Source organism: Tamandua tetradactyla, chromosome 17 (genome assembly GCF_023851605.1).
Source record: "Tamandua tetradactyla isolate mTamTet1 chromosome 17, mTamTet1.pri, whole genome shotgun sequence".
Lineage (NCBI taxonomy): Eukaryota > Metazoa > Chordata > Mammalia > Pilosa > Myrmecophagidae > Tamandua > Tamandua tetradactyla.
This window is the reverse complement of record NC_135343.1, coordinates 39,663,049-39,680,073: the sequence shown is the minus strand read 5'-3', so window position 1 is coordinate 39,680,073 and position 17,025 is coordinate 39,663,049. Positions and strand designations below refer to the sequence as shown.

The window sequence follows — 17,025 nt, the reverse complement described above, 5'->3', positions numbered from 1 at the left end:
CAGGATTTTCCTCAGGACCCTGAGTAATTTCCCTCAGCTTATAAAAGTTTATGACTTTATGGGAAGCCCTCTGCATGCCGGCTGTGAGGCGCATTAGCATTTTGTCCTGTCTAGTCCCTCTGTTTTTCCCTGCTGGAGTGTCAACCTGATAGACCCACCCTGGCTCTTGGTCTGGTACTACCTTGGCCGCTACCGACATGGTGGGGTCGGTTATATGCACCTGGTTAGCATGAGCCCTGGCCGCACTGAAAATGCGGTCCATCTCATCTGGAGTCAGGGAAGAAGAGCAGATCACATGAATGTCATGCCAGGTAAGGTCGTATTGTTAGCCAGATATTGGAATTCCTTAGTATAGGTGGTTAGATTGTTGGAGAAGAAGCCCAACTGTTTCTCGATCTGAGAGAGATCAGCCAGGGAGAAGGGAATGTGTACTCAAATTAACCCTTCAGGTCCTGCAACTTCCCTGAGGGGGCAGAGTAAAGCACCATTTGAGCGGGTATGGGAGCTTTCAGGGGAGGATGGCAAGGCTGTTGGGGATGGTGAAGGACCAGGCAGTGGCAAAGGGGCCGGTGAAGGGGGAAAAGGGCAAGGTGGCAGTTGGAGAGCTGCCAGGGTGGAAGGGGGAAGAGAAGGACAAGATGGCGGCTGGAGAGCCGCAGGAGGGAGAGGAGGGTAGAGTGGAGGAGAAGAGGATAGTTTCCCTAAATATGGTGGAGGCCCTGGTCGTCTAAGGGAAGAGGAATCGAAGGGGTCAGAAAAGGAGGAAACTCCATCGGGCTGTTTGTCCAGGAGCGACGGCTTGGGGGTCTCTTAGGCTAGAAGAACCTGGGTCGTGGAGCAGAAACTGCAGAGAGAGGGGCGGCAGCGCAGAAGAAAATAAAAAGCCTGGACACGTAAGGAATCTCGGCCCGTTTGTTGTTCCTCTGGCAGAAGTTGCGGAGGTCTGTGAGGATATTAACATCAAAAGTCCCAGCCTCAGGCCCATGGGAATCAGTGTCCAATCGATACTGGGGCCGAGCCTTATTGTAAAAGTAAGTGAGGCGTTCTGGCCGGATGTCTGGAAGTAAATCCAGTGTGGGTAGGTTTGTCAGAAGACAACCGAGAGGAGCACAAGGTTCGGTTTTCGAGGACTTGTTGCCCATACTGACGGGTCTCAAAGGACAGGCCCAGGGGGTGTCGGCGTCCCAGCGCCCTGAGAGAGTCCTCGGAGCGCTTACGAGTGGGGGCTCATCTCCCCAGGGGACGTCTGACCCTGGTTTGAGGCCCTTTCCGGTCCTGGACCTGAATTTGGGAGGGAAACGAGAAGCGGGGTGTCCCCACAGCTTTTCGAGTCCCGGGAAAGGGTTGTGAGGCTTGCGGGCGTCCCCGTTCACCTCAGCCCTCGGAAGAGAACCTGACGTGAATTCACTTTCGGAGGGTAATTAACGGACAGGCTCTCTCGGAACCGTGAGACCCGGCAGCAGGGCTAGGAGGGGAGGGACTTACCCAATCTGTGGTGGGGGTGGCAGTGGGCCGAGAGATCCCATGTAGCTGGATATGCGGAGGACAGAGGAGAGAGGAGGCCGGGTCGCCCCTGGCCAGGTGGGTGGCACCCGCGCTCTCCTCCCGGGTTTCCGGCACCAGATGAAAGGTTTAGGAGGCGAAAGAGAGAAAAGGCAGACAAAGAGACCTTAGAGTGAGGGGGTTTGTTTCTGCGCTCCTGGGTAGAGCTCACAGAACCCAAGGTAGAGGGTGGTGACTTTGCGCCTGGGTCTTGATGCGGGCAGTGTTTAAGCAAGGGAGTCAGGTGCCATCCGGAAGGGGCGGCACGTTTTGCACAGCTCGAGTCACGGTGACCTTCCCTGTCCTCCTGACCTAACACATAGTATAACAAAATGCGCCTGCTCATTTGAGGTTTTCTAAGAAAAGGCATGGACTCCTTTCTCTCTTCTGAATTTATAGTCACTTGATTTGTGTCCTCGAAGTGAATGATTCCCTCTGCTTTTCTCTCCACCACTCCTAGCTTCCGCTACTGTTTCTGTTGAGCAGCAGTTCAGCCTTGGTTCTCTCTGACCTGGGGCAGCCAGAAGCTATTGGAATCTTTTGTTCAGAACATAGGATACAAATACCAAAAGGAGGTGAGAGGAGGGGGGGAGGGAGGGAGAGATGGTGGCAGGGGGCGTAGGTGGTGGTCGTTGGTAAAAAATCCTTTCATCTGTGAGGAATAAACTGAGAATGTTCAAATTGCTATACTCAAAACAGATAGGAAGAAAAATCGAGAAACATTTATATTTTTAAAAACTAGAATAGCATCTCAGGGTGCATGACAGGCAAATTTTACTTATGGATAAGGAAAGCGAGCTTCCGAAAAGTTTAGTTGCCAAAGGGCCCACTTATTCGGCTAGTTGCTAAACTAAAAGGAGTGATTTTTAAAAAGTTGGCTCTCATTTTTTTGTGGAGACTGAATTCGAAAAATGTACTTGTTTTGCTAAACAACTGGGTAGAATGCAGAATTAGGATTCTGAAGCAATTCAAGTATTTCATCTTATGTAAATTATGATTCCCTGAAGGCCATGGCACCATTAAAATAAGAGTAGAGCAAAACAAAAGCGTAGGAGGCGAGTAAAGCTGTTTAGGAAGGTTGGTTTTCCCTCTCCCTTCTCTATCAATCTCTTGACTCTGTGTATGTCCTCTTACAACTATCACCTTCCCTCTGCCTCGCTCCAACAGTGGGTTGCTTGTGTTGTGAGCAGGTTCTAAGTTTTCTGATCAGACAGATTTCTATTCTTATTGATCTAATTTAAAGCTCTATTGATCTATTTAAAATCCAGTTAATATGGGAATGTCTTAATTTACACATTGTGCTTGTTTGAAAATTGTTAGGAACCCAAGAAAAACCATGTTCTTTTAATATTGATCCAATCTTGTAGGTGAAGGCTTATTGTGGGTGGGACCTTTGATTAAATTGTTTCCATGGAAATGTGACCCCACCCATTCCAGGTGGGTCTTCATCCATTTATTGGAGTCCTTTAAGAGAGCTCACCCATGGTGGAGAGAATGCAGACAGAAATATGCTGGATACTAAGCAAGTCCTCACAAAAATAGCCTGAATCTGGAGTGAGGCAACACAGAGAGCAGATCCTAGGCACAGATATTTGGAGATGCTTGGAGAGCCAACGGCACTGAAATCAGAAGCTGAGAGCAGTGTAACCTGGGAGCAAAGGAACAGGAGATGCCAACCACATGCCTTCCCAGCTGACAGAGAAGCACAGAAAATGATTGGCCTTTCTTAAGTGAATGCATCTTCTTGTTGATGATTTAATTTGAAAATTTTCATGGGCTCAGAACTGTAAATTTGTAACATAATAAATTTCCTTTGAAAAGCCAGTCCATTTTTGATATATTGCATTCTAGCAGCTTTAGCAAACCAAAAACGCATATCTGATATAAAATGCAGGATTAGGAAAATAGGAGTTTTGAGGCTATGCAGTTGGCGTTCTAATCCCATCTATCTCTTCCACTCAGCAGCTATATGACTTTGCACAAGTTTCTGAAACTCTGAGTCTCACATCCTAATCTATCAGATGGAGAGAGTGACAGTGGTAATACCCCATATTCTTGTCAGTAAACATGTAATAGCACAATAAACGCTAACTCAGTAAATAACTCAACAAGCGTTAGCTATCAATAAAATTATCATTCAATTTGCTTCAATCCTAGGAGTCCACAATAAACAAACATGATTCATGTAATGTATTGTAATTGTGTTAAAGCACTGTACTGAGTTCGTGAAATGACTAGTGGGTTCCCTGTAGCAGAAGTAGCAGGGAGGGTAAGGTGAGACCCTTTGCTCAGCTTTCGTTCTCTGAATTATATTCCATTTATTATAGATCAAAACTGGGTCTGTGAGTGAGAAGATGGTACAACTCTCATGGCAGCCAGTGTCCTATATCTAGCCAGGAAATATTAATTCCAGTCCCAGCTAAGTTGCCATACAATTCTGAGAAAATTTCTTGAATGTTCTTGTTTTCTGTCTTTTTGCCTTTGCTGTCAAATGGCTATATTGACTAATACCCACCTTACTGCATCATAGACATATAAGGGCAAAAATTAGATCATATGTGTAAATATGCTTTGGGGAGTGTTTTAGTTTCTAAACTGCTGGAATGCAATATACCTGAAACAGAATGGCTTTTTTTAAAAAGGGGAATTTATTAAGTTGCAAGTTCATAGTTCTAAGACTGTGAAAATGCCCAAATTAAGACATCCAGGGAAAGATAATGTTGGTTCAAGAAGGCAGATGATGTTCAGGGTTTGTCTCTGAGCTGGAAAGGCACATGGTGACATCTGCTAGCTTTCTCTCCAGAAATCTTCAATGGCTTCCCTTTGGCTTTGTCCATTCTGTTGGCTCTGTTAGTTCTGGTGGCTCTGGTTGCTCTAAAGATTTTTCCAGAGTGGTTCCCTCTTAAAGAGCTCCAGTAAGTAACCCTGCCTTGAAAATGGGTGGAGGCACATCTCCATGGAAACCATCTAATCAAAAGTTACAACCCACAGTTTGGTGGGTCATATCTCCATGGAAACAATCAGAAAGGTCCCATCCAGAAATACTGAATGAGGATTAAAGGACATATCTTTTCCGGGGTATATAATATCCTCAAACTGGCACAGGGAGTATAAGAAGAATTATAGAAATGGAGATAGATTATTATTGTCCTAGGGAATATGATTCTTGTTTTTGAGTCCTTAGTGGGAACAAAAGATCTTATGTCCTGAAGACCTTGAAAACAGGAATATGTGTCAGAAGAGCCATTCCCAAAGTTATGTGATATCAATCTGTAAGGAGTTTGGAGAGAAGAAAGTTGAGAGAAGAATGTCATTCTCCAATCTGAGGTTCATCCAAATAAACCTCTCTGTGAAAATTATATTTTAAAAAACAACTTTATTGAGGCATAATTGACATAAGATAAAAAGCACATATTTAAAGGTTACAATTTGATAACTTTTTGACAGGTATAAACCTGTAAAACCATCACCACAATCAAGAGAATAAATTACCCATCACCTTCAGAAGTATCCTCATGCCCTTTTGTCATCCTGCCTGACCCCAGGAAACTATTGATCTTTATGTCACTATAAATTAGTTAGTGATTTCTAAAATTTTATATAAATGGAATCATACATTATGTACTCTTTTTTGGGGGGGCTGAATTATTCACATAGTATAATTATTTTGAGATTCATCCACGTTGTTCCTTTTTATTGCTGAGTAATAGTTCTATACAACATTCTGTTTATCCATTCACCTTTTGATAGACATTTGGGTTGTTTCCAGTTTTTGGCTATTTTAAATAAAACTTTTGTTTAAATATATGTATTTATACAGACATATTCTTTAGTTTCTCTTGGATAGATACCAAGGAGTAGAATGACTGGATTATTTGCATGTTTAATTTATTAAGAAAGAGGTTGTATCATTTTACATTTCTTCCAGAAGTATATGAGAGCTCAGGTTCCTCCATATTCTTGTTAGCATTTGCTATTGTCAATCTTTTCAATTTTACTCAATCTAATGGGTATGTAGAAGTATCTCATTGTGGTTTCAATGTGCATTTCCCTAATGACTAAAGATAGTAAGCATTTTTTCATAAGCTTTTTGGCTATTTGTATACTTTTATTAGAGAGTGCCTATTCAAATCCTTTCCTCATTTAAACATTGTCTTATTTATTTCTTTATTATGAGATTTCTTTATACATTCTTATCAGACACATGATTTGCAAATTCTCCCATTCTTATCTTTTCATTTTCTTGATAGTGTCTTTTGTAGCACAAAATTTTAATTTTTATGAAGTTCATTTTTTCTATCTTTTCTTCTGTTCCTTGTGCTTTTAGTCTTATATCTAAGAAACCATTGCCTACTCCAGGTGCAAAGAGATTTTTCTCCTGATTTTTATTTTTTCAGTTTTTACCTTTAAGTCTATGACCAGTTTTTAGTAATTTTCTTATGATATGAGGTATAGATTAAAGTTCATTTTTTTTGCATATGAATAATCATTTGTTCTAGCGAGATTTGTTGGAAAAAAAAGACTTATTTTTCTTCATTGAATTGCTTTTGTCAAAAATGACCAAAAATCAGTTGTCCATGTGTACTTGGGTCTATTTATGAATTCTCTATTTTTCATTGATCTGTCTTTATGTGACTGCCACATTGTTTTGATTTATCTGGCTTTATAACAAGTTATGAAATGAGATGGTTTTAGTACTCCAACTTTGTTCTTCTTTTTCAAATTATTTTAGGTACTTTGCATTTCCATAGGCTTTTTAAATCAAATTGTCAGTTCTTCCAAAAATCCTGCTGAAATTTTTTTTTTTTTAACATCGGCAGGCACCGGGAATCAAACCCAGGTCTCTGGCATGGCAGGCGAGAACTCTGCCACTGAGCTACCGTGGCCTGCCCAACCTGCTGAAATTTTAATTAGAATTTTGTTGATTCTATAGAACTTAGAATTGATGTATCTAAAATATTGAGACATGGTTCATTCTTCATTTATTTAGGTTGTCTTTGCTTTTACTCAGCAATTTTTTGCATTTTTCAGAGACAGCTTTTGCTAGATTTTTCCCTAAGCATTTTGCTTTTTTTTAATTTTAAAAGGACATTATTTTTTGTCTTTTTAAAGACAGAATTCCCATATATTCTGTACCTGGTTTCATTTATATTAACCTCTTCATTAGAATAGTACATTTGTAAGAATAATGAACCAAACATTGAGATATTATTATTAACTAAAGTCTATACTTTATTCATATTACCTTAGTTTTTACCTAATGTTTTTTTTCTATTCCATGGACCAAAAGCTGGTCCATATTACCTGAAGTCAAAATGCCAGAACTTCCCTGGTGTAATGTAAATGAAGAGATCCAATGGCTTAGAGATATTGGAATGTTAGGATTATCAGGTAAGATCTGCTCATTCACCCAAGCAATGTCCAGAAGACACACCTTTCACCAAGGCTGTGAGCAATGAAGTCAGAGCAGCTCCATCATACCTGAAGAACCCTGCATCACTCTTCTTCATAGGTCAAATATTACAGTTGCAACTGCTGCCTCTGAACTTGGCTCCTTAAAAACAATGCGAATGATCATATCCCAGGTTAGCAGAAGCCAAGTGTTCTAGTTTGCTAGCTGCTGGAATGCAACACACCAGAGATGGATTGGCTTTTAATAAAAGGGGATTTATTTTGTTGGTTCTTCAGAGGAAAGGCAGCTAACTTTCCACTGAAGTTCTTTCTTACGTGGAAGGCACAAGATGGTCTCTGCTGGTCTTCTCTCCAGGCCCCTGGGTTCCAACAACTTTCCCCAGGGTGACTTCTTTCTGCATCTCCAAAGGCCTGGGCTGAGCTGTGAGTGCTGAGAGGAGGAATGCCGAGCTGCTTAGCAGTGCTATGTTGCAATCTCTCATTTAAACACCAGCCAATTAAGTCAAACGTCACTCATTGCAGCAGACACACCTCCTAGCCGACTGCAGATGTAATTAGCAACAGATGAGGTTCACGTACCATTGGCTTATGTCCGCAGCAACAAGATTAGGTATGCTCACCTGGCCAAGTTGACAACTGAATCTAACTAACACACCAAGAGACTGCACTTAATCACTAAAGCTAAGGTGGGCATGGCTACAGTAAGAGACAGCAGACTCAGAGCACTAATCAGAACAGTCTGACTTGCAGAAACACACGATATTGGCTAGTTGATTGTGTATGATTACCTAGAAGTGAAATAGATGGTGGGCTACTGAATTCTTATTAGATCTGTATAGGCTTAGAAGAGCTCGTGGTCAAGTGAACAAAAATCTAACTGGAATCACAAAAAAAGTCATGGCCCCTCAGTCAGTTCCCAGTCTTGACACAGTTTACAGACCTAGAACCCTTTGAATGAAGGTAAGGCTGGGTTTTCTTGAGAAGGACCCTGATATACCACTAAAAATGTATAATATTAATCCTCCTCCTAGCCTTCCTCAAAGGGACCTATGGCCTTTTACCAGGTGACTGTGTACTGGGGGAAAGGAAATGATCAAACATTTCAGGAATTATTAGACACTCCTCTGAACTGACGTTAATTCCAGGACTCCCAAAATGTCACCATGGTTTACCAGTCACAATAGGGGCTATGGAATTCAGGTGATCAATGGGGTTTTAGCTCAGGTCTGTCTCACAGTGGGTTCAGTGGGTCCCCAAACCCATTCTTTGGTTATTTCCCCAGTTTGGGAATGGGTAATTGATATAAACGTATTCAGTAATTGGCAGAACCCCCATGTTAGTTCCCTGATTTATGAAGTGAGGACTATTATGGTAGAAAAGGCCAAGTGGAAACCATAGAACTGCCTTTACCTAGCAAGATAGTAAATCAGAAGCAACATCACAGTCCTAGAAGGATGTAGAGATCAGTGCCACCATCAAGGACTTGAAGGATGCAGGGGGTGGTGATTCCTACCATATCCCCATTCGACTCTCCTGTTTGGCCTGTGCACAAAACATATGGATCTTGGAAGATGACATTGGATTGTTGTGAACCTAATCGGATGATGGTTCCAATTGCAGCTGCTATTCAAGGTGTAGTATCATTGCTTGAGCAAATCAGTACATCCCCTTGGTACCTGATATGCAGCTATTGATCTGAAAAATGCTTTGCTTTCAATACTTGCTAGTAAAGGCCACCAGAAGCAGTTTTCTTTTAGTTGGCAAGGCCAGCAATACACCTTACTGTCCTACCTCAGGGGTATATCAACTCTCTAGCACTATGTCATGATCTAGTCCACTGGATCTCAATTGCCTTTTCTTTCCATGCAATATCACATGGTCCATTATATTGATGGCATTATTCTGACGGGACCTAGTGAGCGAGAAGTAACAACTTTTGTAGACTTAGCCATAAGGCATTTGTAGTCAGAGGGTGGGAGATAAGTCTGACAAAAATTCAGGGGCCTTCTACTAAAGTGAAATTTTTAAGTGTCTACTGATGTGGAGCATGTTGAGATAAGCCATTGCATCTGGCCCATATGGCCCCTTCTACAACCAAAAAGAGGCACTATGCCTCGTTGGTCTCTTTGGATTTTGGAAGCAACATATTCCTTAGTTGTGTGTACTACTCTGACCAATTTACTGAGTGACCTAAAAATGTGCTGGATTTGAATGGGAACTTGAACAAGAGGAGGCTCTATAACAGGTCCAGGATGCCATGCAAGTTGCTTTGCCACTTGGGCCATATGATCCAGCAGATCCAATGGTGCTGGAAGTTTCAGTGGAAATAGAGATGCTGTCTGGAGCCTTTGGCAGGTCCTATAGGACAATCACAGCACAGAAGCTTAGGATTTTGGAGCAGAGCCCTGCCATCCTCTGCAAATAACTACTCTCTCCTTTTGATTAAGAGCTTTTGGTCTGCTGATGGGCCTTGATAGAGACTGAATACTTAACCCTGGACCACCAACTTACCTGAGTTGGCTATCATGAACTGGGTGTTTTCTGACCTGCCAAGCTGTAAAGTTGGGCATGCAAAGCAGCATTCCATCATCAAATACATGGTAGGGCTCAAGCAGCCCTGAAGGCACAAATAAGTTATATAAGGAAGAGACCCTTCACCTTCCACATTACTTTCTCTTTCTCATTTAGAGCTATGGCTTACAATAAGCTGACTGAGGAAGAGAAAACTTGGACCTGTTTACAGACCCTACATGACATACAGGTACCACCTGAAAGTGGACAGCTGCAGCATTGCAGCCCCTTTCTGGGATATCCTTCATGCTGGTTTGAAAATATTATGTATCCCAGAAAAGCCAAGTTTTAATCCTGATTCAATCCTGTGGAGGCAGCCGTTTCTTCTAATTCTGGTTCAGTATTGTAGGGTAGAACCTTTGATTAGATTATCTCCATGGAAATGTGACTCACTCAGTTGTGGGTGTGACCTTTGATTAAATGGAGATGAGATTCCACCCATTCCAGGTGTGTCTTGATCAGTTTACTGGAAGCCTTTAAAAAAGGAAACATTTTGCAGAGAAACAATGGAAATGACAGAAGCCTCAGAGCTGACAGAAACTTGACAGCAAAGCTGACATAGATGTGGACATGTGGAGGTCAGGGACATAGATGTTTGGAAATACTTGGAGCCCAGCAGACATTGCCATGAGATGTAAAGCAAGTCAGAACCTGGAGAGAGCCAAGAGATGAAAACCAGTCCTAGAGACTTATAGTGAGGAACCCCCACATAACCAGAGGCTGAAAGCAATGGAGCCCAGAAGCAAGGGACCAGCAGATGCAAGCTGCTTGACTACCCAGATGAAAGAGGTGATCCTGACCCATCAGCCTTCCTTGAATTAAGGTCTCTTTATCTGGATGCCTTAGTTTGAACATTTTTATAGGCTTAGAACTATAAACTTGTAATTTATTAAATTCCCCTTTTAAAAATAGTTCCAGTTCTGGTATACTACATTCCAGCAACTTGCAAACTACCACACATTTGAAGGACAGTGGTGAAGGGAAATCCTCCCAGTGGACAGAAGTTCAGCAAATACAACTGGTTGTTTATTTTGCTTAGAAGTCGAAATGGCTAGAGGTGTATTTGTATACTGATTTGTGGGTTGTGGCCAATAGTTGGCTGGACAGTCAGGGTCTTAGAAGGCACTTGATCGGAGAATTAGTGATAAAGAGGTCTGGGGAAGAGGTAAGTGGATAGACTTTTCTGAGTGGGTGAAAATATGAAGATATTTGTGTCCCATGAATTCTTACAAAAGGGTGACTTCAGCAGAGGAGGATCTTAATAATCAAGTGAATAAGATGACCCAATTCTGTGCATATCAGTTGCCCTCTTTTCCTAGCCACTCCTGTCATTGCTCAATGCGCTATGAACAAAGTGGCCATGATGATAGGGATGAAAGTTATGCCTGGGCTCAGCAACATAGACTCCACTCATCAAGGCCAATCTGCCTTCATCCACTGCTGAGTGCCCAGTCTGTCAGCAGCTGACACCAACACTTAGTCCCCCATATGGTACCATTCCCTGAGGTGACCAGCCTGCTACCTGAATCACTTCTGTCAGAGAAGGGGCAGCATTTGTTCTTTGGAATATATATGTACTCTGGATATGGATTTGCCTTCCCTGGACACAATGCTTCCATCAAAACTCCCATCCATGGGCTTCCAGAATACCTTATCCATGATCATGTTATTCTACATGGCATTTCTTCTGATCAAGGAACCCACTTCACAGAAAGTGAAGTGTGGGAGTGGGCACATGCTCATGGAATTCACTGGTCTTCCATGTTCCCCATCATCCTGAAGCAACTGGATTGATAGAGTGGTGAAATGACTGTGGTGTGTTTTTCCCAGAGCCAAGATTCATGGGTCCTGGAACCAAGGGTTGAAAATGAGAACGGCACTTCTCACTATTATCCCTAGTGATCTACTAGAGAAGTGTTTGCCTCCTGTCCCCATGACCTTAAGCTTTATAGGTCTATAGGTCTTAGTTCCAAAAGGAGGAGTGCTTCTACCAGGAGACACAACAGTGATTCCATTGAACTGGAAGTTAAGTCCACCACCTGGCCACTTTGGGCTCCTCATGCCTCTGAATATACAGGCAAAGAAGGCAATTACTGTACTGTACTGGCTGGGGTGATTGATCATGATTATCAAGGGAAATTAGGGCTGCTCCTTTACAATGGGAGGTATAGAAGACTTTGCTGGAACAAAGGAGATCCCTTAGGGTATTTTTTTTTATCATTCAATAATTTATTCATCCTCTTTTTTTATTTTTAACTTATTTTATTGTATAATATAACATATATACAAAGCAAAGAAATAAAAAAGCAATTGTTTTCAAAACACTCTTCAACAAGTAGTTAGTTACAGGACAGATCCCAGAGTTTGTCATGAGCTACCATACGATCCTCTCATTTTTCCTTCCAGCTGTTCCAGAATATAGCAGGGTAGAGGGCTTAAATATTTAAGCTTTTTTCCTTCTTTTATTGTGAAAAATAACATATATATAAAATAGCTATAAATTTTAAAGCGCAGCACCACAATTAGCTGTAGAACATACTTCAGAGTTTGACAGGAATTACAACTTCACAATTTTAAGTTTTACTTCTAGCTACTCTAAGATACTGGAGACTAAAAGAGATATCAGTTTAATGATTCAGCATTCATATTCATTTGTTAAATTCTATCTTTGCTGTATAATTCCACCATCACCTTTGATCTTTCCATCCCTCTCTTTAGGGGTGTTTGGGCTATGGCAATTCTAAATTTCAAAAATTATTTTATTGAGAAATATCCGCACACATAGTGTCCAGCCATATTATATAATCTATGGCTCATGATATTATCACATAGTTGTGTGTTCTTCACCAAGATCATTTTTAGAACATTTGTATTGCTCCAGAAAAAGAAACAAAAAGAAAAAAAAAAGAACTCATGCATCCCAGACCCCTTACTCCTCCCTCTCATTTATACCGTGGATAAAAGAAGCATCAGACAGAGTTTTCACAATCACACAGTCACATTGTAAGGCTATATTGTTATACAGTCTTCTTCAAGAATCAAGGCTACCAGAACACAGCTCAACAGTTTCAGGTACTTCCCTTTACCATAAACTCAAAAGGGATATCTAATGCATAGGACTAACCTCCAGGACAATCTCTTAACTCTGTTTGAAATCTCTCAGCCACTGAGACTTTATTTTATTTTATTTCTCTCTTCCTCCATTAGGTCAAGAAGGCTTTCTTGTCCCCATGATGCCAAGTCCTTGCTCATCCCTGGGAGTCAGGTCCCATGTTGCCAGAGAGATTTACAGCCCTGGGAGTCATGTCCCATGTTGGGGGGAGAACAGTGAGTTCACCTGCCGAGTTGGCTTAGAAAGAGAGGCCATATCTGAGCAACATAAGAGGTTCTCTGGGGGTGACTCTTAGGCATAAATATAAGTAGGCTTTTCTTCTCCTTTGTAAGAATAAGTTTCATAAGGGTGAAACCCAAGATCGAGGGCTCAGCCTATTGAACTGGTTGTCCCCACTGCTTGCAAGAATATCATGAATTCCCCAGATGGGAAAGTTGGATATTTCCTCCTTTCTCCCCAGTCCCCCAAAGGGACACTATAAATACTTCTTTATTCTCTGCCCAAATTACTCTGGGATATATTGGGGCATCACACGAACCTGTACAAACCAGCAAGATTTCACGCCCTATTCAAGATTCCATGTAATTATGGTGTGCAACTAAACTGATCATACAAATTAGATAATGTGCTATACAAAATATAATTTTGCACCAAATAAAAATCTCTCCTTTTGATCTTGCATAGAGGTTGAAATTTGAAAATATGGGCCATATCATCCTTTACCCAGTATTCTGATTTACCTTAGTCCTATCCAGATCAGCTTCATTCATATCCCTAGATGAAATCTCATCACTTTTTCAGCTTTTTTTTAAACAGTTGCTAAATGGGGTAATACTGACTTTCATAGCTTCAGCACTCTAATTCTGAGTCTCAGGTGTCACATAAATCCCTGAAGTTTCAGGGACGACCAGGTTATATACAAATAGCTCATTATCTCAGAATTTAGAAATATCAGTTACAACTAAATGCATGTGACTTCTGTAAGAGCTTACAATCTAGGAAACTTTACAATAGACCCCAACCTGATAACCCATGCTCTCGATTTCAACTCTTTAAATTTATATATTATAGTTAATCCATATGAGTGAAGCATGATGATATTCATCTTCTGTTTCTGACATTTTCTTCAACTTACTGTCCTTAAGGTTCATTTACCTAGTTGCATGCCTCACAACTTCCATCCTTCTTGCAGCCATTCAGTAAACATGACAGACCCTCCTTCCATTCCTCAGTCGTTATACCTTTAGGCATCTTCATCCATTGCTAATCTGAACACTGCCACCATAAACACCAGTGTGCAAATGTCCATTCGTGTCCCCACTCTCATTTCCTCCAGGAATATTCCTAGCAATGGAATTACAAGATCATATAGCACCCCACCCCCAGCTTCTTGTGGAACTACCACACTGCCCTCTGGAGATGCCGCACCTCTCAGCTTCCCCTACCAACAATGAATAGGTACATCTCTTTCTCCATGTTTTCTCTAACACTTGTTTCTCTCTGTTCATTTTTAAAGAATTTTGCTCATACATCATACAATCCAACCTAAGTAAATAAACGTGCCTTTGTCTCAGGCTGTTTCTTAGTACTACCTTGCCCTTGATAAAAGTCAATGGAAAATTGCAACAACGCGATCCAGATAGGACTACTCAAGGCCCAGACTCTTCAGGATTGGTCAACCCACCAGACAAAGCACCACCTGCTGAGGCGCTTTTTGATGAAAGAGGAAATATGGAATGGGTAGTGGAAGAAGGTGTTTATAAATACGAGCTATGTCTACATGACCAGTTGCAGAAAAAAGGGCTTTAACAGTTATGACTACTTCTTCCTTGCTTTGTTATGCAAATGTTTGTATATATGTCTAAAGCAAATATCTTTGTTTTCTTCTTTATTATCTCCTTATGTAAATACATTGTATTACTTTATTTCATATTATTTATGTTACAGGATATCACACTTATGAGTGAACATTATCTAAGAACTTGTATCCTCTTCTGGGGAGAGAGTGTATCTCAGCAGTTGTATCTCAGCAGTTGAATTATCTTAGGTAAAAGTATGGCACATTGTGTTTGAGTAGGGAATGGTTTACATGATATACATATATATGGGTGAAGTTGACACAGGGTTGGCTATGATGGTTAAGTTTATGTCGACCTGGTTAGGTTATGGTGTCCACTTGTTTGGTCAAACAAACACTGGCCTGATTATTACTGTGAGGACATTTCATGGATTTAAATCTTTAATCATGTGATTGCATCTATAGCTGATTACATCTACAATTGACAAAGGAGATCGCCATCAGCAAAGAGAGAAGTCTCATCCAATCAACTGAAGGCTTTAAAGGGGGGAACTGAGGATTTTAGCAGTCAGAAAGAAGAATTTCTGTATCTACTTTAGCCAACCACTTCTGGGGAACTCATCAAAACCTTCATTGGAGCACCCAACTTGTGATCTTCCCTATGGAATTTGGATCTGTCGATCCCCACAGTTGGTGAGCAAATTCTTTTTTTTTTTTTAATTAATTTTTAAATTAAAAAAAAATATGACAAGAAAGAAACACAAACATTCTTAACATATGATCATTCCATTCTACATATATAATCAGTAATTCACAATATCATCACATAGTTGCATTGGTGAGCCAATTCTTATAATAAATTTCATGATATTTACATACATATGTAAATATATATCCTGTCAGTTCTGTTTCTCTGGGGAATCCTGACTAATATGCAATCTTTATTTCTGTTCTTGCTATAATATATTACAATGATTTTTGTGTTTCTCTCTGTCACTTGATTATGCATTTTTTTTTTTAGGTTCTAAAGCAGTGACTGGCACATAGATGATGCTTAGTAAATGCATTTTTTTGAATATATAACTTAATGAATTGGACAAGAAGGACAGAGACTTCAAATAAAGTTTGAAATTTGCAACCCTATATCCATTTCCTCATAGTGTCTCACAGTGTAGTTGTCACAATACTCACAGTATAATCGCCTTGGATGTTTGTGAAAACACACTTTCCTGGACCCCACGTGGATCTATCTATTCAGTTGGGCTGTAAGGCTAACTAAATGTTGAGACTTTTGGGAGTGTGTGGTATAAAGCAGTCTTTACAAAACTGGCTGATAATCAGAATCACATGTGGGGCTTTCAACAACACACATTCTGGGGTCCCACGTCCAAAGATTCTCAGTGCAGCATAGGGACCGGAATCCATATTTTTTAAGTTCTCAGGTGATTCTTATGATTAATCAGCCAGGTTAGAGAGCTACTGGTTCATACCTATTCTTAGTCGGGGATGCATACCAGAACCACCTTGGAAATTTTTTCAAAGTTCTGTCTTGTTTCTAGCCCCAGGGTATCTGATGCAGAAGTTTTAGAATGAACCCCTATATATATGATTCCACAATTCAGCCCTGGTTGAGAACCACTGTTTTCAAGTTTAGTGAATGTTATTAATAAGTGATGCTTTTGTTTCTCACCCATCCTTTGAGATTAATCTAAGGCAAACTATTTGATTTTGGACTTTTTTTCCCTCCCCAACTTCTGCTTAAAGTTATCCTGGCAGAGTTGGAAGAAATCAATAGCTTTATTCTCCTTTCCTCACATTTTGATGCTTTTTCTATTGCTCTTTAGTTTCAGGGCCCTGTGATCGGAGCTGGTCAATAATTGTTTTGAATTAAACTGTCATTGTTTGGCTATAATGGGGAGAGGAGATGGATGTGCAAAAAGAGGTTGGTACCCCCGTGAGCTTTTCCTTTTCCCACGCCAAGGTTAAGTAGTTCTTCCGATTTTCAACTGCCACTTTCTTTAAAGCATTCTGAGGTGCCCTGGTAGAGCACAGAGAGGTGGGCTGGTGGAACTGACACTGGCAGGAGGGGGGAGAGGGGAAGTGGTATCAGAGGCTGAGGTATGCATCTGAGCTTCAGGAAAGCTCATCCAACTGAATTAAAACGTGTTCTGGTCTGCCCTGCTCTTAACGCAAATGTAGTGCAATCAGGTTCACTCTGTGTGTCAAGGAATAGAGGTAAAATATGGCAGAAAACTATGTGCTCTTATTGTTCTGAGACTCCTTTGCTTCTGCCTCCTGGGCACCACGATGCGGCAGCATCAAGGCCTTGCCTGATTCCTCAAGGCAAGACCATAGTTGTATTTTATTTCAGTGGGATTTTTCACCTTCGTGTATGTGGATAGGCTTGACAGCTTAACAGCCAGTGGCTGGCTGTTCCTTTGTAAGAGGCAGTCATTTCGAGGAATTTGCTAGCTACTTTGAGAGGGGAGAAAACTGCCTCCCCTTACTATACCAGGAGTCAGGCTGTGGATTGTTGTCCTGACTTGGCAAGTAAAAGCTATGGCCTGACTGAGTCAGTTTTAGCCCTTTT

The 17,025-nt window shown here is 41.0% G+C and overlaps 1 long non-coding RNA gene across 2 annotated transcripts; it reads left to right on the top strand.

The window, feature by feature from the left end:
- Positions 1-636: 636 nt before the first annotated feature.
- Positions 637-15,127, top strand: LOC143661582 (uncharacterized). Of its 2 annotated transcripts, none has more exons than XR_013164704.1 (3): positions 637-893; positions 2,003-2,117; positions 14,901-15,127. It is a non-coding gene; the product is annotated as an uncharacterized LOC143661582 (long non-coding RNA). The 2 variants fall into 2 exon arrangements; XR_013164703.1 differs by lacking the exon at positions 637-893 and adding an exon at positions 1,423-1,581.
- The last annotated feature ends 1,898 nt before the right edge of the window (positions 15,128-17,025 follow it).